Source organism: Eleutherodactylus coqui, unplaced genomic scaffold (genome assembly GCF_035609145.1).
Source record: "Eleutherodactylus coqui strain aEleCoq1 unplaced genomic scaffold, aEleCoq1.hap1 HAP1_SCAFFOLD_320, whole genome shotgun sequence".
In the NCBI taxonomy this organism is placed as follows: Eukaryota; Metazoa; Chordata; class Amphibia; order Anura; family Eleutherodactylidae; genus Eleutherodactylus; species Eleutherodactylus coqui.
This window is the reverse complement of record NW_027102507.1, coordinates 1-22,434: the sequence shown is the minus strand read 5'-3', so window position 1 is coordinate 22,434 and position 22,434 is coordinate 1. Positions and strand designations below refer to the sequence as shown.

At 48.0% G+C, this 22,434-nt stretch overlaps 8 non-coding genes across 8 annotated transcripts; all 8 read right to left on the bottom strand.

The window, feature by feature from the left end:
- Positions 1 to 281: 281 nt before the first annotated feature.
- LOC136604145 (U2 spliceosomal RNA) lies at positions 282 to 472 on the bottom strand. The gene has a single exon (XR_010789693.1). It is a non-coding gene; the product is annotated as a U2 spliceosomal RNA (small nuclear RNA).
- Positions 473 to 3,083: 2,611 nt separating this feature from the next.
- Positions 3,084 to 3,274, bottom strand: LOC136604144 (U2 spliceosomal RNA). The gene has a single exon (XR_010789692.1). It is a non-coding gene; the product is annotated as a U2 spliceosomal RNA (small nuclear RNA).
- A 2,637-nt stretch (positions 3,275 to 5,911) lies between these two features.
- LOC136604142 (U2 spliceosomal RNA) lies at positions 5,912 to 6,102 on the bottom strand. The gene has a single exon (XR_010789691.1). It is a non-coding gene; the product is annotated as a U2 spliceosomal RNA (small nuclear RNA).
- Positions 6,103 to 8,715: 2,613 nt separating this feature from the next.
- LOC136604188 (U2 spliceosomal RNA) lies at positions 8,716 to 8,906 on the bottom strand. The gene has a single exon (XR_010789730.1). It is a non-coding gene; the product is annotated as a U2 spliceosomal RNA (small nuclear RNA).
- A 2,609-nt stretch (positions 8,907 to 11,515) lies between these two features.
- LOC136604178 (U2 spliceosomal RNA) lies at positions 11,516 to 11,706 on the bottom strand. The gene has a single exon (XR_010789723.1). It is a non-coding gene; the product is annotated as a U2 spliceosomal RNA (small nuclear RNA).
- Positions 11,707 to 14,319: 2,613 nt separating this feature from the next.
- LOC136604166 (U2 spliceosomal RNA) lies at positions 14,320 to 14,510 on the bottom strand. The gene has a single exon (XR_010789712.1). It is a non-coding gene; the product is annotated as a U2 spliceosomal RNA (small nuclear RNA).
- Positions 14,511 to 17,125: 2,615 nt separating this feature from the next.
- On the bottom strand, positions 17,126 to 17,316 carry LOC136604153 (U2 spliceosomal RNA). Its single transcript, XR_010789701.1, has one exon. It is a non-coding gene; the product is annotated as a U2 spliceosomal RNA (small nuclear RNA).
- A 2,615-nt stretch (positions 17,317 to 19,931) lies between these two features.
- Positions 19,932 to 20,122, bottom strand: LOC136604141 (U2 spliceosomal RNA). The gene has a single exon (XR_010789690.1). It is a non-coding gene; the product is annotated as a U2 spliceosomal RNA (small nuclear RNA).
- Positions 20,123 to 22,434: the final 2,312 nt, after the last annotated feature.

Here is a 22,434-nt window from a genome sequence, read left to right as displayed (position 1 = left end):
CCCGATGTTTCCAACTTGGCTATTAGCGCAGCGGTAGGTACGAACTATAGAGTGCGGCTGCCATATGAACTGGTGTGTGTGTGTGTGTGTGTTTTGCTTCCAGTTGTACCTGTGCTGTGCACACTCTGGCAGACGCAGCTGCTCAGTGGATACAATGTTGCGAGCAGACGGGCTGAGTGTCAATCAAAGTGCTTGGGTGGTAGCAGCAGCCGCCGCCACAGCTGCGCTGCACCTCTTGCTCGTCGGTTTTGTTTTTCTGCTTTTGGAAACTGCTGTAGGAAAGGGGGTGCACCGGTCCTGGAGGTACTGCAATACCAGGTCAATGCGTGGAGTGGACAGAGCAAGCTCTTTTTCCAGCTCCCTGTTCTAAAAATCCATTTAATATATGGTCCCCAGATAGGGGACGTATCAGATATTAAACTGATAAGAACAGATACTACACTTGATCTTAGCCAAAAGGCCGAGAAGCGATAACCCGAAATGGGTTTCACCTGTAGCCCGGCCCGCCCAACTCCACTTCCAAGGCTTGAGGCAACACGCTCAGCCAGCACTCTGGGCGCACCCACAATGCACCCAGGCAGCTGGGAGAGCTATTAAAACTTTCCATAGCCCCGCCCCACGCCTTCTCAACCGCGCCCAGCCTCACACCCTCAGTCCTTCCTCTTGCACCGTGCTCACGCATCCTAGGCTTGCAGAGCCTGCTGCTGCTGCTACTGCAGGACTCGTCAGCTCCCTACAAAGGATGGTTAAGCCGGCGATGACACTAGAAGCAAGCACTAGTTTGTCTCTGAAGGTGCGTCGGTCGGTCGGTTGGAGGGATCTCTTCGGCCGGCCGCATTTCCAGTGGGGACGGATGGAAACTTTTAACCTAAAATAAGGGAAATTGGCTTCGGCCCCATAGGGCTTTATTGCCTTCCCCTGGGCCAGCATTAGTAGACCCTAGTAAGGAGAATATTAGAGCGGCATGGTCATCCGAAGAACTTAAAAACATACAGCAGGCCTTTTTTGCCCGCCCGCCATACATACATACATACATAACTACAGATTTTATATTTTTTTTTACATATATACATTATATATACACACACACACACACACACACACACACACACACACACACACACACACAATCTTAAATCTATCTTTAATCTATATCTACAAAATCTGTAATTTAGAAATAATCCATATCTATATTCTACATAATTAATAAAGATAGATAGATAGATAGATAGATAGATAGATAGATAGACTCACTCACATACATGCATACATACATACATACTGTATGCAATTGAGCCAGGTGTTTGGAAGGCTGACGATGTCACTCCTTTGTGATGTCATCAATTTAGAAGCATTAATACCGGGCTTGGCAGCCATTTCAGTCAGTCTCTGCTGCAGCTGGGAGACGGGAGATGGTCTTTATTTCCACCAAGAAGCTGCAGAACTACCGGTAACTGCATCATTTTTATTTTATTCAATATAGGTTTTATTGGTTTCATGGAGGGGGGGAAACTTTTGCCTTATCTCAAAGCAATGTAAAATTAACTTTGACAATGAAACTTAATAAATCAATTTCGAGTTGAACTATATCATGTTTGTCTGTGATATTTTATAAGGTCTACAAACAGGGGAATGAGGGGAGGGTAAGGGGGGGGTAGGTATCTATGACACGGGAGAAAGAAAAAATAAAACAAAAAGGGGGGGGGGGCGGGCTCCGGAATTGTTGTTTCTCTTTACGATTGTGGTTTAAACGTGTTACTCACATGTCCCTGTCTGTAACCACTTGGTAAATAGGGGTGAGCTCCGGGCATCTATCCATATCGCCCAGGTGTGATACAATTTATCATAGCCTGACGGCTCATCTGGAAGCCTCATTCTCTCCATACGCTCTATTTCGTGGATCATTGCTATTTTTAGTGGAGTGCATTTTTTATGCAGCACACAAGGGGGAGACAGCGGCCTACCAAAATCGAGTTGGCTGCTGCTGTGGCTTTCTTTTTTTAAAAAAAAGGTAGGTTCCGTTCTTCCATGGTGAGGAATAGGCAGGGAGGTTCGGTTTTTGCCAGCTGGGGAATGCTTATAGGCAAGGCCTTATCCCTGGTGGTGCGTGTAACGTCAGACCACGTTTTAGACATGCAGCAGCAGCATTCAGTCAGTGGCTGACAAACGAGCTCCATGCAAGTTTACATTAAACAGACACATTTCTTTCTTTACTGTATTGACTGCGGTCTGTAATCGAGCGGTTGAACTGTTTCTGTGTCCATGCATTGAATAAAGCAATACATCCTTGTAAAGTAGGCGTCCGTTCGTTGGAGTTCTTTGCTCCCCGAGTGTTGCTCCATCTCTAAACGTTGGCCTGGATCTTCATGGACGAATACTGCCCATCCCACGTGGAGCGTGTATCTCAGCCCGCGTGGAGTGCTGCAGTCCAATGAGGTATTCCGTGCTACATAGCAAGCCTTGGGCCTGTGTGATTGGGGGTCCGCTGCTGTCTGTCCACTCTGAAGCGCGCATCCGGGGCCGGCCGCTTTTCGACTACCAGCGACTGCAGGTCACACACACAGGCTGGTTGGAATGGCCTAGCATTATCCTGATCCGGAGGTGTAACTTGAAGCTGCGGGGCCCCAGTACAAAGTCTGGAACTGGGCCCCCAAACTATAAAGCGTCATTGATAGCATTGGTTTACAATGTGGGGAAGAGAGACTTTATGGGCCCCCTAGGGCTCCGGGCCCCCTGCACATACACCCATGACCCGAATACGTGGAGCATACAGACGCAGGCTGCCAGGATACGCTGTGCCTGCCCGATGTTTCCAACTTGGCTATTAGCGCAGCGGTAGGTACGAACTATAGAGTGCGGCTGCCATATGAACTGGTGTGTGTGTGTGTGTGTGTTTTGCTTCCAGTTGTACCTGTGCTGTGCACACTCTGGCAGACGCAGCTGCTCAGTGGATACAATGTTGCGAGCAGACGGGCTGAGTGTCAATCAAAGTGCTTGGGTGGTAGCAGCAGCCGCCGCCACAGCTGCGCTGCACCTCTTGCTCGTCGGTTTTGTTTTTCTGCTTTTGGAAACTGCTGTAGGAAAGGGGGTGCACCGGTCCTGGAGGTACTGCAATACCAGGTCAATGCGTGGAGTGGACAGAGCAAGCTCTTTTTCCAGCTCCCTGTTCTAAAAATCCATTTAATATATGGTCCCCAGATAGGGGACGTATCAGATATTAAACTGATAAGAACAGATACTACACTTGATCTTAGCCAAAAGGCCGAGAAGCGATAACCCGAAATGGGTTTCACCTGTAGCCCGGCCCGCCCAACTCCACTTCCAAGGCTTGAGGCAACACGCTCAGCCAGCACTCTGGGCGCACCCACAATGCACCCAGGCAGCTGGGAGAGCTATTAAAACTTTCCATAGCCCCGCCCCACGCCTTCTCAACCGCGCCCAGCCTCACACCCTCAGTCCTTCCTCTTGCACCGTGCTCACGCATCCTAGGCTTGCAGAGCCTGCTGCTGCTGCTACTGCAGGACTCGTCAGCTCCCTACAAAGGATGGTTAAGCCGGCGATGACACTAGAAGCAAGCACTAGTTTGTCTCTGAAGGTGCGTCGGTCGGTCGGTTGGAGGGATCTCTTCGGCCGGCCGCATTTCCAGTGGGGACGGATGGAAACTTTTAACCTAAAATAAGGGAAATTGGCTTCGGCCCCATAGGGCTTTATTGCCTTCCCCTGGGCCAGCATTAGTAGACCCTAGTAAGGAGAATATTAGAGCGGCATGGTCATCCGAAGAACTTAAAAACATACAGCAGGCCTTTTTTGCCCGCCCGCCATACATACATACATACATAACTACAGATTTTATATTTTTTTTTACATATATACATTATATACACACACACACACACACACACACACACACACACACACACACACACACACACACACACACACACAATCTTAAATCTATCTTTAATCTATATCTACAAAATCTGTAATTTAGAAATAATCCATATCTATATTCTACATAATTAATAAAGATAGATAGATAGATAGATAGATAGATAGATAGATAGATAGATAGACTCACTCACATACATGCATACATACATACATACTGTATGCAATTGAGCCAGGTGTTTGGAAGGCTGACGATGTCACTCCTTTGTGATGTCATCAATTTAGAAGCATTAATACCGGGCTTGGCAGCCATTTCAGTCAGTCTCTGCTGCAGCTGGGAGACGGGAGATGGTCTTTATTTCCACCAAGAAGCTGCAGAACTACCGGTAACTGCATCATTTTTATTTTATTCAATATAGGTTTTATTGGTTTCATGGAGGGGGGGAAACTTTTGCCTTATCTCAAAGCAATGTAAAATTAACTTTGACAATGAAACTTAATAAATCAATTTCGAGTTGAACTATATCATGTTTGTCTGTGATATTTTATAAGGTCTACAAACAGGGGAATGAGGGGAGGGTAAGGGGGGGGTAGGTATCTATGACACGGGAGAAAGAAAAAATAAAACAAAAAGGGGGGGGGGGCGGGCTCCGGAATTGTTGTTTCTCTTTACGATTGTGGTTTAAACGTGTTACTCACATGTCCCTGTCTGTAACCACTTGGTAAATAGGGGTGAGCTCCGGGCATCTATCCATATCGCCCAGGTGTGATACAATTTATCATAGCCTGACGGCTCATCTGGAAGCCTCATTCTCTCCATACGCTCTATTTCGTGGATCATTGCTATTTTTAGTGGAGTGCATTTTTTATGCAGCACACAAGGGGGAGACAGCGGCCTACCAAAATCGAGTTGGCTGCTGCTGTGGCTTTCTTTTTTTAAAAAAAAGGTAGGTTCCGTTCTTCCATGGTGAGGAATAGGCAGGGAGGTTCGGTTTTTGCCAGCTGGGGAATGCTTATAGGCAAGGCCTTATCCCTGGTGGTGCGTGTAACGTCAGACCACGTTTTAGACATGCAGCAGCAGCATTCAGTCAGTGGCTGACAAACGAGCTCCATGCAAGTTTACATTAAACAGACACATTTCTTTCTTTACTGTATTGACTGCGGTCTGTAATCGAGCGGTTGAACTGTTTCTGTGTCCATGCATTGAATAAAGCAATACATCCTTGTAAAGTAGGCGTCCGTTCGTTGGAGTTCTTTGCTCCCCGAGTGTTGCTCCATCTCTAAACGTTGGCCTGGATCTTCATGGACGAATACTGCCCATCCCACGTGGAGCGTGTATCTCAGCCCGCGTGGAGTGCTGCAGTCCAATGAGGTATTCCGTGCTACATAGCAAGCCTTGGGCCTGTGTGATTGGGGGTCCGCTGCTGTCTGTCCACTCTGAAGCGCGCATCCGGGGCCGGCCGCTTTTCGACTACCAGCGACTGCAGGTCACACACACAGGCTGGTTGGAATGGCCTAGCATTATCCTGATCCGGAGGTGTAACTTGAAGCTGCGGGGCCCCAGTACAAAGTCTGGAACTGGGCCCCCAAACTATAAAGCGTCATTGATAGCATTGGTTTACAATGTGGGGAAGAGAGACTTTATGGGCCCCCTAGGGCTCCGGGCCCCCTGCACATACACCCATGACCCGAATACGTGGAGCATACAGACGCAGGCTGCCAGGATACGCTGTGCCTGCCCGATGTTTCCAACTTGGCTATTAGCGCAGCGGTAGGTACGAACTATAGAGTGCGGCTGCCATATGAACTGGTGTGTGTGTGTGTGTGTGTTTTGCTTCCAGTTGTACCTGTGCTGTGCACACTCTGGCAGACGCAGCTGCTCAGTGGATACAATGTTGCGAGCAGACGGGCTGAGTGTCAATCAAAGTGCTTGGGTGGTAGCAGCAGCCGCCGCCACAGCTGCGCTGCACCTCTTGCTCGTTCGTCGGTTTTGTTTTTCTGCTTTTGGAAACTGCTGTAGGAAAGGGGGTGCACCGGTCCTGGAGGTACTGCAATACCAGGTCAATGCGTGGAGTGGACAGAGCAAGCTCTTTTTCCAGCTCCCTGTTCTAAAAATCCATTTAATATATGGTCCCCAGATAGGGGACGTATCAGATATTAAACTGATAAGAACAGATACTACACTTGATCTTAGCCAAAAGGCCGAGAAGCGATAACCCGAAATGGGTTTCACCTGTAGCCCGGCCCGCCCAACTCCACTTCCAAGGCTTGAGGCAACACGCTCAGCCAGCACTCTGGGCGCACCCACAATGCACCCAGGCAGCTGGGAGAGCTATTAAAACTTTCCATAGCCCCGCCCCACGCCTTCTCAACCGCGCCCAGCCTCACACCCTCAGTCCTTCCTCTTGCACCGTGCTCACGCATCCTAGGCTTGCAGAGCCTGCTGCTGCTGCTACTGCAGGACTCGTCAGCTCCCTACAAAGGATGGTTAAGCCGGCGATGACACTAGAAGCAAGCACTAGTTTGTCTCTGAAGGTGCGTCGGTCGGTCGGTTGGAGGGATCTCTTCGGCCGGCCGCATTTCCAGTGGGGACGGATGGAAACTTTTAACCTAAAATAAGGGAAATTGGCTTCGGCCCCATAGGGCTTTATTGCCTTCCCCTGGGCCAGCATTAGTAGACCCTAGTAAGGAGAATATTAGAGCGGCATGGTCATCCGAAGAACTTAAAAACATACAGCAGGCCTTTTTTGCCCGCCCGCCATACATACATACATACATAACTACAGATTTTATATTTTTTTTTACATATATACATTATATATACACACACACACACACACACACACACACACACACACACACACACACACACAATCTTAAATCTATCTTTAATCTATATCTACAAAATCTGTAATTTAGAAATAATCCATATCTATATTCTACATAATTAATAAAGATAGATAGATAGATAGATAGATAGATAGATAGATAGACTCACTCACATACATGCATACATACATACATACTGTATGCAATTGAGCCAGGTGTTTGGAAGGCTGACGATGTCACTCCTTTGTGATGTCATCAATTTAGAAGCATTAATACCGGGCTTGGCAGCCATTTCAGTCAGTCTCTGCTGCAGCTGGGAGACGGGAGATGGTCTTTATTTCCACCAAGAAGCTGCAGAACTACCGGTAACTGCATCATTTTTATTTTATTCAATATAGGTTTTATTGGTTTCATGGAGGGGGGGAAACTTTTGCCTTATCTCAAAGCAATGTAAAATTAACTTTGACAATGAAACTTAATAAATCAATTTCGAGTTGAACTATATCATGTTTGTCTGTGATATTTTATAAGGTCTACAAACAGGGGAATGAGGGGAGGGTAAGGGGGGGGTAGGTATCTATGACACGGGAGAAAGAAAAAATAAAACAAAAAGGGGGGGGGGGCGGGCTCCGGAATTGTTGTTTCTCTTTACGATTGTGGTTTAAACGTGTTACTCACATGTCCCTGTCTGTAACCACTTGGTAAATAGGGGTGAGCTCCGGGCATCTATCCATATCGCCCAGGTGTGATACAATTTATCATAGCCTGACGGCTCATCTGGAAGCCTCATTCTCTCCATACGCTCTATTTCGTGGATCATTGCTATTTTTAGTGGAGTGCATTTTTTATGCAGCACACAAGGGGGAGACAGCGGCCTACCAAAATCGAGTTGGCTGCTGCTGTGGCTTTCTTTTTTTAAAAAAAAGGTAGGTTCCGTTCTTCCATGGTGAGGAATAGGCAGGGAGGTTCGGTTTTTGCCAGCTGGGGAATGCTTATAGGCAAGGCCTTATCCCTGGTGGTGCGTGTAACGTCAGACCACGTTTTAGACATGCAGCAGCAGCATTCAGTCAGTGGCTGACAAACGAGCTCCATGCAAGTTTACATTAAACAGACACATTTCTTTCTTTACTGTATTGACTGCGGTCTGTAATCGAGCGGTTGAACTGTTTCTGTGTCCATGCATTGAATAAAGCAATACATCCTTGTAAAGTAGGCGTCCGTTCGTTGGAGTTCTTTGCTCCCCGAGTGTTGCTCCATCTCTAAACGTTGGCCTGGATCTTCATGGACGAATACTGCCCATCCCACGTGGAGCGTGTATCTCAGCCCGCGTGGAGTGCTGCAGTCCAATGAGGTATTCCGTGCTACATAGCAAGCCTTGGGCCTGTGTGATTGGGGGTCCGCTGCTGTCTGTCCACTCTGAAGCGCGCATCCGGGGCCGGCCGCTTTTCGACTACCAGCGACTGCAGGTCACACACACAGGCTGGTTGGAATGGCCTAGCATTATCCTGATCCGGAGGTGTAACTTGAAGCTGCGGGGCCCCAGTACAAAGTCTGGAACTGGGCCCCCAAACTATAAAGCGTCATTGATAGCATTGGTTTACAATGTGGGGAAGAGAGACTTTATGGGCCCCCTAGGGCTCCGGGCCCCCTGCACATACACCCATGACCCGAATACGTGGAGCATACAGACGCAGGCTGCCAGGATACGCTGTGCCTGCCCGATGTTTCCAACTTGGCTATTAGCGCAGCGGTAGGTACGAACTATAGAGTGCGGCTGCCATATGAACTGGTGTGTGTGTGTGTGTGTGTTTTGCTTCCAGTTGTACCTGTGCTGTGCACACTCTGGCAGACGCAGCTGCTCAGTGGATACAATGTTGCGAGCAGACGGGCTGAGTGTCAATCAAAGTGCTTGGGTGGTAGCAGCAGCCGCCGCCACAGCTGCGCTGCACCTCTTGCTCGTCGGTTTTGTTTTTCTGCTTTTGGAAACTGCTGTAGGAAAGGGGGTGCACCGGTCCTGGAGGTACTGCAATACCAGGTCAATGCGTGGAGTGGACAGAGCAAGCTCTTTTTCCAGCTCCCTGTTCTAAAAATCCATTTAATATATGGTCCCCAGATAGGGGACGTATCAGATATTAAACTGATAAGAACAGATACTACACTTGATCTTAGCCAAAAGGCCGAGAAGCGATAACCCGAAATGGGTTTCACCTGTAGCCCGGCCCGCCCAACTCCACTTCCAAGGCTTGAGGCAACACGCTCAGCCAGCACTCTGGGCGCACCCACAATGCACCCAGGCAGCTGGGAGAGCTATTAAAACTTTCCATAGCCCCGCCCCACGCCTTCTCAACCGCGCCCAGCCTCACACCCTCAGTCCTTCCTCTTGCACCGTGCTCACGCATCCTAGGCTTGCAGAGCCTGCTGCTGCTGCTACTGCAGGACTCGTCAGCTCCCTACAAAGGATGGTTAAGCCGGCGATGACACTAGAAGCAAGCACTAGTTTGTCTCTGAAGGTGCGTCGGTCGGTCGGTTGGAGGGATCTCTTCGGCCGGCCGCATTTCCAGTGGGGACGGATGGAAACTTTTAACCTAAAATAAGGGAAATTGGCTTCGGCCCCATAGGGCTTTATTGCCTTCCCCTGGGCCAGCATTAGTAGACCCTAGTAAGGAGAATATTAGAGCGGCATGGTCATCCGAAGAACTTAAAAACATACAGCAGGCCTTTTTTGCCCGCCCGCCATACATACATACATACATAACTACAGATTTTATATTTTTTTTTACATATATACATTATATATACACACACACACACACACACACACACACACACACACACACACACACAATCTTAAATCTATCTTTAATCTATATCTACAAAATCTGTAATTTAGAAATAATCCATATCTATATTCTACATAATTAATAAAGATAGATAGATAGATAGATAGATAGATAGATAGATAGACTCACTCACATACATGCATACATACATACATACTGTATGCAATTGAGCCAGGTGTTTGGAAGGCTGACGATGTCACTCCTTTGTGATGTCATCAATTTAGAAGCATTAATACCGGGCTTGGCAGCCATTTCAGTCAGTCTCTGCTGCAGCTGGGAGACGGGAGATGGTCTTTATTTCCACCAAGAAGCTGCAGAACTACCGGTAACTGCATCATTTTTATTTTATTCAATATAGGTTTTATTGGTTTCATGGAGGGGGGGAAACTTTTGCCTTATCTCAAAGCAATGTAAAATTAACTTTGACAATGAAACTTAATAAATCAATTTCGAGTTGAACTATATCATGTTTGTCTGTGATATTTTATAAGGTCTACAAACAGGGGAATGAGGGGAGGGTAAGGGGGGGGTAGGTATCTATGACACGGGAGAAAGAAAAAATAAAACAAAAAGGGGGGGGGGGCGGGCTCCGGAATTGTTGTTTCTCTTTACGATTGTGGTTTAAACGTGTTACTCACATGTCCCTGTCTGTAACCACTTGGTAAATAGGGGTGAGCTCCGGGCATCTATCCATATCGCCCAGGTGTGATACAATTTATCATAGCCTGACGGCTCATCTGGAAGCCTCATTCTCTCCATACGCTCTATTTCGTGGATCATTGCTATTTTTAGTGGAGTGCATTTTTTATGCAGCACACAAGGGGGAGACAGCGGCCTACCAAAATCGAGTTGGCTGCTGCTGTGGCTTTCTTTTTTTAAAAAAAAGGTAGGTTCCGTTCTTCCATGGTGAGGAATAGGCAGGGAGGTTCGGTTTTTGCCAGCTGGGGAATGCTTATAGGCAAGGCCTTATCCCTGGTGGTGCGTGTAACGTCAGACCACGTTTTAGACATGCAGCAGCAGCATTCAGTCAGTGGCTGACAAACGAGCTCCATGCAAGTTTACATTAAACAGACACATTTCTTTCTTTACTGTATTGACTGCGGTCTGTAATCGAGCGGTTGAACTGTTTCTGTGTCCATGCATTGAATAAAGCAATACATCCTTGTAAAGTAGGCGTCCGTTCGTTGGAGTTCTTTGCTCCCCGAGTGTTGCTCCATCTCTAAACGTTGGCCTGGATCTTCATGGACGAATACTGCCCATCCCACGTGGAGCGTGTATCTCAGCCCGCGTGGAGTGCTGCAGTCCAATGAGGTATTCCGTGCTACATAGCAAGCCTTGGGCCTGTGTGATTGGGGGTCCGCTGCTGTCTGTCCACTCTGAAGCGCGCATCCGGGGCCGGCCGCTTTTCGACTACCAGCGACTGCAGGTCACACACACAGGCTGGTTGGAATGGCCTAGCATTATCCTGATCCGGAGGTGTAACTTGAAGCTGCGGGGCCCCAGTACAAAGTCTGGAACTGGGCCCCCAAACTATAAAGCGTCATTGATAGCATTGGTTTACAATGTGGGGAAGAGAGACTTTATGGGCCCCCTAGGGCTCCGGGCCCCCTGCACATACACCCATGACCCGAATACGTGGAGCATACAGACGCAGGCTGCCAGGATACGCTGTGCCTGCCCGATGTTTCCAACTTGGCTATTAGCGCAGCGGTAGGTACGAACTATAGAGTGCGGCTGCCATATGAACTGGTGTGTGTGTGTGTGTGTGTTTTGCTTCCAGTTGTACCTGTGCTGTGCACACTCTGGCAGACGCAGCTGCTCAGTGGATACAATGTTGCGAGCAGACGGGCTGAGTGTCAATCAAAGTGCTTGGGTGGTAGCAGCAGCCGCCGCCACAGCTGCGCTGCACCTCTTGCTCGTCGGTTTTGTTTTTCTGCTTTTGGAAACTGCTGTAGGAAAGGGGGTGCACCGGTCCTGGAGGTACTGCAATACCAGGTCAATGCGTGGAGTGGACAGAGCAAGCTCTTTTTCCAGCTCCCTGTTCTAAAAATCCATTTAATATATGGTCCCCAGATAGGGGACGTATCAGATATTAAACTGATAAGAACAGATACTACACTTGATCTTAGCCAAAAGGCCGAGAAGCGATAACCCGAAATGGGTTTCACCTGTAGCCCGGCCCGCCCAACTCCACTTCCAAGGCTTGAGGCAACACGCTCAGCCAGCACTCTGGGCGCACCCACAATGCACCCAGGCAGCTGGGAGAGCTATTAAAACTTTCCATAGCCCCGCCCCACGCCTTCTCAACCGCGCCCAGCCTCACACCCTCAGTCCTTCCTCTTGCACCGTGCTCACGCATCCTAGGCTTGCAGAGCCTGCTGCTGCTGCTACTGCAGGACTCGTCAGCTCCCTACAAAGGATGGTTAAGCCGGCGATGACACTAGAAGCAAGCACTAGTTTGTCTCTGAAGGTGCGTCGGTCGGTCGGTTGGAGGGATCTCTTCGGCCGGCCGCATTTCCAGTGGGGACGGATGGAAACTTTTAACCTAAAATAAGGGAAATTGGCTTCGGCCCCATAGGGCTTTATTGCCTTCCCCTGGGCCAGCATTAGTAGACCCTAGTAAGGAGAATATTAGAGCGGCATGGTCATCCGAAGAACTTAAAAACATACAGCAGGCCTTTTTTGCCCGCCCGCCATACATACATACATACATAACTACAGATTTTATATTTTTTTTTACATATATACATTATATATACACACACACACACACACACACACACACACACACACACACACACACACACAATCTTAAATCTATCTTTAATCTATATCTACAAAATCTGTAATTTAGAAATAATCCATATCTATATTCTACATAATTAATAAAGATAGATAGATAGATAGATAGATAGATAGATAGATAGACTCACTCACATACATGCATACATACATACATACTGTATGCAATTGAGCCAGGTGTTTGGAAGGCTGACGATGTCACTCCTTTGTGATGTCATCAATTTAGAAGCATTAATACCGGGCTTGGCAGCCATTTCAGTCAGTCTCTGCTGCAGCTGGGAGACGGGAGATGGTCTTTATTTCCACCAAGAAGCTGCAGAACTACCGGTAACTGCATCATTTTTATTTTATTCAATATAGGTTTTATTGGTTTCATGGAGGGGGGGAAACTTTTGCCTTATCTCAAAGCAATGTAAAATTAACTTTGACAATGAAACTTAATAAATCAATTTCGAGTTGAACTATATCATGTTTGTCTGTGATATTTTATAAGGTCTACAAACAGGGGAATGAGGGGAGGGTAAGGGGGGGGTAGGTATCTATGACACGGGAGAAAGAAAAAATAAAACAAAAAGGGGGGGGGGGCGGGCTCCGGAATTGTTGTTTCTCTTTACGATTGTGGTTTAAACGTGTTACTCACATGTCCCTGTCTGTAACCACTTGGTAAATAGGGGTGAGCTCCGGGCATCTATCCATATCGCCCAGGTGTGATACAATTTATCATAGCCTGACGGCTCATCTGGAAGCCTCATTCTCTCCATACGCTCTATTTCGTGGATCATTGCTATTTTTAGTGGAGTGCATTTTTTATGCAGCACACAAGGGGGAGACAGCGGCCTACCAAAATCGAGTTGGCTGCTGCTGTGGCTTTCTTTTTTTAAAAAAAAGGTAGGTTCCGTTCTTCCATGGTGAGGAATAGGCAGGGAGGTTCGGTTTTTGCCAGCTGGGGAATGCTTATAGGCAAGGCCTTATCCCTGGTGGTGCGTGTAACGTCAGACCACGTTTTAGACATGCAGCAGCAGCATTCAGTCAGTGGCTGACAAACGAGCTCCATGCAAGTTTACATTAAACAGACACATTTCTTTCTTTACTGTATTGACTGCGGTCTGTAATCGAGCGGTTGAACTGTTTCTGTGTCCATGCATTGAATAAAGCAATACATCCTTGTAAAGTAGGCGTCCGTTCGTTGGAGTTCTTTGCTCCCCGAGTGTTGCTCCATCTCTAAACGTTGGCCTGGATCTTCATGGACGAATACTGCCCATCCCACGTGGAGCGTGTATCTCAGCCCGCGTGGAGTGCTGCAGTCCAATGAGGTATTCCGTGCTACATAGCAAGCCTTGGGCCTGTGTGATTGGGGGTCCGCTGCTGTCTGTCCACTCTGAAGCGCGCATCCGGGGCCGGCCGCTTTTCGACTACCAGCGACTGCAGGTCACACACACAGGCTGGTTGGAATGGCCTAGCATTATCCTGATCCGGAGGTGTAACTTGAAGCTGCGGGGCCCCAGTACAAAGTCTGGAACTGGGCCCCCAAACTATAAAGCGTCATTGATAGCATTGGTTTACAATGTGGGGAAGAGAGACTTTATGGGCCCCCTAGGGCTCCGGGCCCCCTGCACATACACCCATGACCCGAATACGTGGAGCATACAGACGCAGGCTGCCAGGATACGCTGTGCCTGCCCGATGTTTCCAACTTGGCTATTAGCGCAGCGGTAGGTACGAACTATAGAGTGCGGCTGCCATATGAACTGGTGTGTGTGTGTGTGTGTGTTTTGCTTCCAGTTGTACCTGTGCTGTGCACACTCTGGCAGACGCAGCTGCTCAGTGGATACAATGTTGCGAGCAGACGGGCTGAGTGTCAATCAAAGTGCTTGGGTGGTAGCAGCAGCCGCCGCCACAGCTGCGCTGCACCTCTTGCTCGTCGGTTTTGTTTTTCTGCTTTTGGAAACTGCTGTAGGAAAGGGGGTGCACCGGTCCTGGAGGTACTGCAATACCAGGTCAATGCGTGGAGTGGACAGAGCAAGCTCTTTTTCCAGCTCCCTGTTCTAAAAATCCATTTAATATATGGTCCCCAGATAGGGGACGTATCAGATATTAAACTGATAAGAACAGATACTACACTTGATCTTAGCCAAAAGGCCGAGAAGCGATAACCCGAAATGGGTTTCACCTGTAGCCCGGCCCGCCCAACTCCACTTCCAAGGCTTGAGGCAACACGCTCAGCCAGCACTCTGGGCGCACCCACAATGCACCCAGGCAGCTGGGAGAGCTATTAAAACTTTCCATAGCCCCGCCCCACGCCTTCTCAACCGCGCCCAGCCTCACACCCTCAGTCCTTCCTCTTGCACCGTGCTCACGCATCCTAGGCTTGCAGAGCCTGCTGCTGCTGCTACTGCAGGACTCGTCAGCTCCCTACAAAGGATGGTTAAGCCGGCGATGACACTAGAAGCAAGCACTAGTTTGTCTCTGAAGGTGCGTCGGTCGGTCGGTTGGAGGGATCTCTTCGGCCGGCCGCATTTCCAGTGGGGACGGATGGAAACTTTTAACCTAAAATAAGGGAAATTGGCTTCGGCCCCATAGGGCTTTATTGCCTTCCCCTGGGCCAGCATTAGTAGACCCTAGTAAGGAGAATATTAGAGCGGCATGGTCATCCGAAGAACTTAAAAACATACAGCAGGCCTTTTTTGCCCGCCCGCCATACATACATACATACATAACTACAGATTTTATATTTTTTTTTACATATATACATTATATATACACACACACACACACACACACACACACACACACACACACACACACACACACAATCTTAAATCTATCTTTAATCTATATCTACAAAATCTGTAATTTAGAAATAATCCATATCTATATTCTACATAATTAATAAAGATAGATAGATAGATAGATAGATAGATAGATAGATAGACTCACTCACATACATGCATACATACATACATACTGTATGCAATTGAGCCAGGTGTTTGGAAGGCTGACGATGTCACTCCTTTGTGATGTCATCAATTTAGAAGCATTAATACCGGGCTTGGCAGCCATTTCAGTCAGTCTCTGCTGCAGCTGGGAGACGGGAGATGGTCTTTATTTCCACCAAGAAGCTGCAGAACTACCGGTAACTGCATCATTTTTATTTTATTCAATATAGGTTTTATTGGTTTCATGGAGGGGGGGAAACTTTTGCCTTATCTCAAAGCAATGTAAAATTAACTTTGACAATGAAACTTAATAAATCAATTTCGAGTTGAACTATATCATGTTTGTCTGTGATATTTTATAAGGTCTACAAACAGGGGAATGAGGGGAGGGTAAGGGGGGGGTAGGTATCTATGACACGGGAGAAAGAAAAAATAAAACAAAAAGGGGGGGGGGGCGGGCTCCGGAATTGTTGTTTCTCTTTACGATTGTGGTTTAAACGTGTTACTCACATGTCCCTGTCTGTAACCACTTGGTAAATAGGGGTGAGCTCCGGGCATCTATCCATATCGCCCAGGTGTGATACAATTTATCATAGCCTGACGGCTCATCTGGAAGCCTCATTCTCTCCATACGCTCTATTTCGTGGATCATTGCTATTTTTAGTGGAGTGCATTTTTTATGCAGCACACAAGGGGGAGACAGCGGCCTACCAAAATCGAGTTGGCTGCTGCTGTGGCTTTCTTTTTTTAAAAAAAAGGTAGGTTCCGTTCTTCCATGGTGAGGAATAGGCAGGGAGGTTCGGTTTTTGCCAGCTGGGGAATGCTTATAGGCAAGGCCTTATCCCTGGTGGTGCGTGTAACGTCAGACCACGTTTTAGACATGCAGCAGCAGCATTCAGTCAGTGGCTGACAAACGAGCTCCATGCAAGTTTACATTAAACAGACACATTTCTTTCTTTACTGTATTGACTGCGGTCTGTAATCGAGCGGTTGAACTGTTTCTGTGTCCATGCATTGAATAAAGCAATACATCCTTGTAAAGTAGGCGTCCGTTCGTTGGAGTTCTTTGCTCCCCGAGTGTTGCTCCATCTCTAAACGTTGGCCTGGATCTTCATGGACGAATACTGCCCATCCCACGTGGAGCGTGTATCTCAGCCCGCGTGGAGTGCTGCAGTCCAATGAGGTATTCCGTGCTACATAGCAAGCCTTGGGCCTGTGTGATTGGGGGTCCGCTGCTGTCTGTCCACTCTGAAGCGCGCATCCGGGGCCGGCCGCTTTTCGACTACCAGCGACTGCAGGTCACACACACAGGCTGGTTGGAATGGCCTAGCATTATCCTGATCCGGAGGTGTAACTTGAAGCTGCGGGGCCCCAGTACAAAGTCTGGAACTGGGCCCCCAAACTATAAAGCGTCATTGATAGCATTGGTTTACAATGTGGGGAAGAGAGACTTTATGGGCCCCCTAGGGCTCCGGGCCCCCTGCACATACACCCATGACCCGAATACGTGGAGCATACAGACGCAGGCTGCCAGGATACGCTGTGCCTGCCCGATGTTTCCAACTTGGCTATTAGCGCAGCGGTAGGTACGAACTATAGAGTGCGGCTGCCATATGAACTGGTGTGTGTGTGTGTGTGTGTTTTGCTTCCAGTTGTACCTGTGCTGTGCACACTCTGGCAGACGCAGCTGCTCAGTGGATACAATGTTGCGAGCAGACGGGCTGAGTGTCAATCAAAGTGCTTGGGTGGTAGCAGCAGCCGCCGCCACAGCTGCGCTGCACCTCTTGCTCGTCGGTTTTGTTTTTCTGCTTTTGGAAACTGCTGTAGGAAAGGGGGTGCACCGGTCCTGGAGGTACTGCAATACCAGGTCAATGCGTGGAGTGGACAGAGCAAGCTCTTTTTCCAGCTCCCTGTTCTAAAAATCCATTTAATATATGGTCCCCAGATAGGGGACGTATCAGATATTAAACTGATAAGAACAGATACTACACTTGATCTTAGCCAAAAGGCCGAGAAGCGATAACCCGAAATGGGTTTCACCTGTAGCCCGGCCCGCCCAACTCCACTTCCAAGGCTTGAGGCAACACGCTCAGCCAGCACTCTGGGCGCACCCACAATGCACCCAGGCAGCTGGGAGAGCTATTAAAACTTTCCATAGCCCCGCCCCACGCCTTCTCAACCGCGCCCAGCCTCACACCCTCAGTCCTTCCTCTTGCACCGTGCTCACGCATCCTAGGCTTGCAGAGCCTGCTGCTGCTGCTACTGCAGGACTCGTCAGCTCCCTACAAAGGATGGTTAAGCCGGCGATGACACTAGAAGCAAGCACTAGTTTGTCTCTGAAGGTGCGTCGGTCGGTCGGTTGGAGGGATCTCTTCGGCCGGCCGCATTTCCAGTGGGGACGGATGGAAACTTTTAACCTAAAATAAGGGAAATTGGCTTCGGCCCCATAGGGCTTTATTGCCTTCCCCTGGGCCAGCATTAGTAGACCCTAGTAAGGAGAATATTAGAGCGGCATGGTCATCCGAAGAACTTAAAAACATACAGCAGGCCTTTTTTGCCCGCCCGCCATACATACATACATACATAACTACAGATTTTATATTTTTTTTTACATATATACATTATATATACACACACACACACACACACACACACACACACACACACACACACACACACACAATCTTAAATCTATCTTTAATCTATATCTACAAAATCTGTAATTTAGAAATAATCCATATCTATATTCTACATAATTAATAAAGATAGATAGATAGATAGATAGATAGATAGATAGATAGACTCACTCACATACATGCATACATACATACATACTGTATGCAATTGAGCCAGGTGTTTGGAAGGCTGACGATGTCACTCCTTTGTGATGTCATCAATTTAGAAGCATTAATACCGGGCTTGGCAGCCATTTCAGTCAGTCTCTGCTGCAGCTGGGAGACGGGAGATGGTCTTTATTTCCACCAAGAAGCTGCAGAACTACCGGTAACTGCATCATTTTTATTTTATTCAATATAGGTTTTATTGGTTTCATGGAGGGGGGGAAACTTTTGCCTTATCTCAAAGCAATGTAAAATTAACTTTGACAATGAAACTTAATAAATCAATTTCGAGTTGAACTATATCATGTTTGTCTGTGATATTTTATAAGGTCTACAAACAGGGGAATGAGGGGAGGGTAAGGGGGGGGTAGGTATCTATGACACGGGAGAAAGAAAAAATAAAACAAAAAGGGGGGGGGGGCGGGCTCCGGAATTGTTGTTTCTCTTTACGATTGTGGTTTAAACGTGTTACTCACATGTCCCTGTCTGTAACCACTTGGTAAATAGGGGTGAGCTCCGGGCATCTATCCATATCGCCCAGGTGTGATACAATTTATCATAGCCTGACGGCTCATCTGGAAGCCTCATTCTCTCCATACGCTCTATTTCGTGGATCATTGCTATTTTTAGTGGAGTGCATTTTTTATGCAGCACACAAGGGGGAGACAGCGGCCTACCAAAATCGAGTTGGCTGCTGCTGTGGCTTTCTTTTTTTAAAAAAAAGGTAGGTTCCGTTCTTCCATGGTGAGGAATAGGCAGGGAGGTTCGGTTTTTGCCAGCTGGGGAATGCTTATAGGCAAGGCCTTATCCCTGGTGGTGCGTGTAACGTCAGACCACGTTTTAGACATGCAGCAGCAGCATTCAGTCAGTGGCTGACAAACGAGCTCCATGCAAGTTTACATTAAACAGACACATTTCTTTCTTTACTGTATTGACTGCGGTCTGTAATCGAGCGGTTGAACTGTTTCTGTGTCCATGCATTGAATAAAGCAATACATCCTTGTAAAGTAGGCGTCCGTTCGTTGGAGTTCTTTGCTCCCCGAGTGTTGCTCCATCTCTAAACGTTGGCCTGGATCTTCATGGACGAATACTGCCCATCCCACGTGGAGCGTGTATCTCAGCCCGCGTGGAGTGCTGCAGTCCAATGAGGTATTCCGTGCTACATAGCAAGCCTTGGGCCTGTGTGATTGGGGGTCCGCTGCTGTCTGTCCACTCTGAAGCGCGCATCCGGGGCCGGCCGCTTTTCGACTACCAGCGACTGCAGGTCACACACACAGGCTGGTTGGAATGGCCTAGCATTATCCTGATCCGGAGGTGTAACTTGAAGCTGCGGGGCCCCAGTACAAAGTCTGGAACTGGGCCCCCAAACTATAAAGCGTCATTGATAGCATTGGTTTACAATGTGGGGAAGAGAGACTTTATGGGCCCCCTAGGGCTCCGGGCCCCCTGCACATACACCCATGACCCGAATACGTGGAGCATACAGACGCAGGCTGCCAGGATACGCTGTGCCTGCCCGATGTTTCCAACTTGGCTATTAGCGCAGCGGTAGGTACGAACTATAGAGTGCGGCTGCCATATGAACTGGTGTGTGTGTGTGTGTGTGTTTTGCTTCCAGTTGTACCTGTGCTGTGCACACTCTGGCAGACGCAGCTGCTCAGTGGATACAATGTTGCGAGCAGACGGGCTGAGTGTCAATCAAAGTGCTTGGGTGGTAGCAGCAGCCGCCGCCACAGCTGCGCTGCACCTCTTGCTCGTCGGTTTTGTTTTTCTGCTTTTGGAAACTGCTGTAGGAAAGGGGGTGCACCGGTCCTGGAGGTACTGCAATACCAGGTCAATGCGTGGAGTGGACAGAGCAAGCTCTTTTTCCAGCTCCCTGTTCTAAAAATCCATTTAATATATGGTCCCCAGATAGGGGACGTATCAGATATTAAACTGATAAGAACAGATACTACACTTGATCTTAGCCAAAAGGCCGAGAAGCGATAACCCGAAATGGGTTTCACCTGTAGCCCGGCCCGCCCAACTCCACTTCCAAGGCTTGAGGCAACACGCTCAGCCAGCACTCTGGGCGCACCCACAATGCACCCAGGCAGCTGGGAGAGCTATTAAAACTTTCCATAGCCCCGCCCCACGCCTTCTCAACCGCGCCCAGCCTCACACCCTCAGTCCTTCCTCTTGCACCGTGCTCACGCATCCTAGGCTTGCAGAGCCTGCTGCTGCTGCTACTGCAGGACTCGTCAGCTCCCTACAAAGGATGGTTAAGCCGGCGATGACACTAGAAGCAAGCACTAGTTTGTCTCTGAAGGTGCGTCGGTCGGTCGGTTGGAGGGATCTCTTCGGCCGGCCGCATTTCCAGTGGGGACGGATGGAAACTTTTAACCTAAAATAAGGGAAATTGGCTTCGGCCCCATAGGGCTTTATTGCCTTCCCCTGGGCCAGCATTAGTAGACCCTAGTAAGGAGAATATTAGAGCGGCATGGTCATCCGAAGAACTTAAAAACATACAGCAGGCCTTTTTTGCCCGCCCGCCATACATACATACATACATAACTACAGATTTTATATTTTTTTTTACATATATACATTATATATACACACACACACACACACACACACACACACACACACACACACACACAATCTTAAATCTATCTTTAATCTATATCTACAAAATCTGTAATTTAGAAATAATCCATATCTATATTCTACATAATTAATAAAGATAGATAGATAGATAGATAGATAGATAGATAGATAGACTCACTCACATACATGCATACATACATACATACTGTATGCAATTGAGCCAGGTGTTTGGAAGGCTGACGATGTCACTCCTTTGTGATGTCATCAATTTAGAAGCATTAATACCGGGCTTGGCAGCCATTTCAGTCAGTCTCTGCTGCAGCTGGGAGACGGGAGATGGTCTTTATTTCCACCAAGAAGCTGCAGAACTACCGGTAACTGCATCATTTTTATTTTATTCAATATAGGTTTTATTGGTTTCATGGAGGGGGGGAAACTTTTGCCTTATCTCAAAGCAATGTAAAATTAACTTTGACAATGAAACTTAATAAATCAATTTCGAGTTGAACTATATCATGTTTGTCTGTGATATTTTATAAGGTCTACAAACAGGGGAATGAGGGGAGGGTAAGGGGGGGGTAGGTATCTATGACACGGGAGAAAGAAAAAATAAAACAAAAAGGGGGGGGGGGCGGGCTCCGGAATTGTTGTTTCTCTTTACGATTGTGGTTTAAACGTGTTACTCACATGTCCCTGTCTGTAACCACTTGGTAAATAGGGGTGAGCTCCGGGCATCTATCCATATCGCCCAGGTGTGATACAATTTATCATAGCCTGACGGCTCATCTGGAAGCCTCATTCTCTCCATACGCTCTATTTCGTGGATCATTGCTATTTTTAGTGGAGTGCATTTTTTATGCAGCACACAAGGGGGAGACAGCGGCCTACCAAAATCGAGTTGGCTGCTGCTGTGGCTTTCTTTTTTTAAAAAAAAGGTAGGTTCCGTTCTTCCATGGTGAGGAATAGGCAGGGAGGTTCGGTTTTTGCCAGCTGGGGAATGCTTATAGGCAAGGCCTTATCCCTGGTGGTGCGTGTAACGTCAGACCACGTTTTAGACATGCAGCAGCAGCATTCAGTCAGTGGCTGACAAACGAGCTCCATGCAAGTTTACATTAAACAGACACATTTCTTTCTTTACTGTATTGACTGCGGTCTGTAATCGAGCGGTTGAACTGTTTCTGTGTCCATGCATTGAATAAAGCAATACATCCTTGTAAAGTAGGCGTCCGTTCGTTGGAGTTCTTTGCTCCCCGAGTGTTGCTCCATCTCTAAACGTTGGCCTGGATCTTCATGGACGAATACTGCCCATCCCACGTGGAGCGTGTATCTCAGCCCGCGTGGAGTGCTGCAGTCCAATGAGGTATTCCGTGCTACATAGCAAGCCTTGGGCCTGTGTGATTGGGGGTCCGCTGCTGTCTGTCCACTCTGAAGCGCGCATCCGGGGCCGGCCGCTTTTCGACTACCAGCGACTGCAGGTCACACACACAGGCTGGTTGGAATGGCCTAGCATTATCCTGATCCGGAGGTGTAACTTGAAGCTGCGGGGCCCCAGTACAAAGTCTGGAACTGGGCCCCCAAACTATAAAGCGTCATTGATAGCATTGGTTTACAATGTGGGGAAGAGAGACTTTATGGGCCCCCTAGGGCTCCGGGCCCCCTGCACATACACCCATGACCCGAATACGTGGAGCATACAGACGCAGGCTGCCA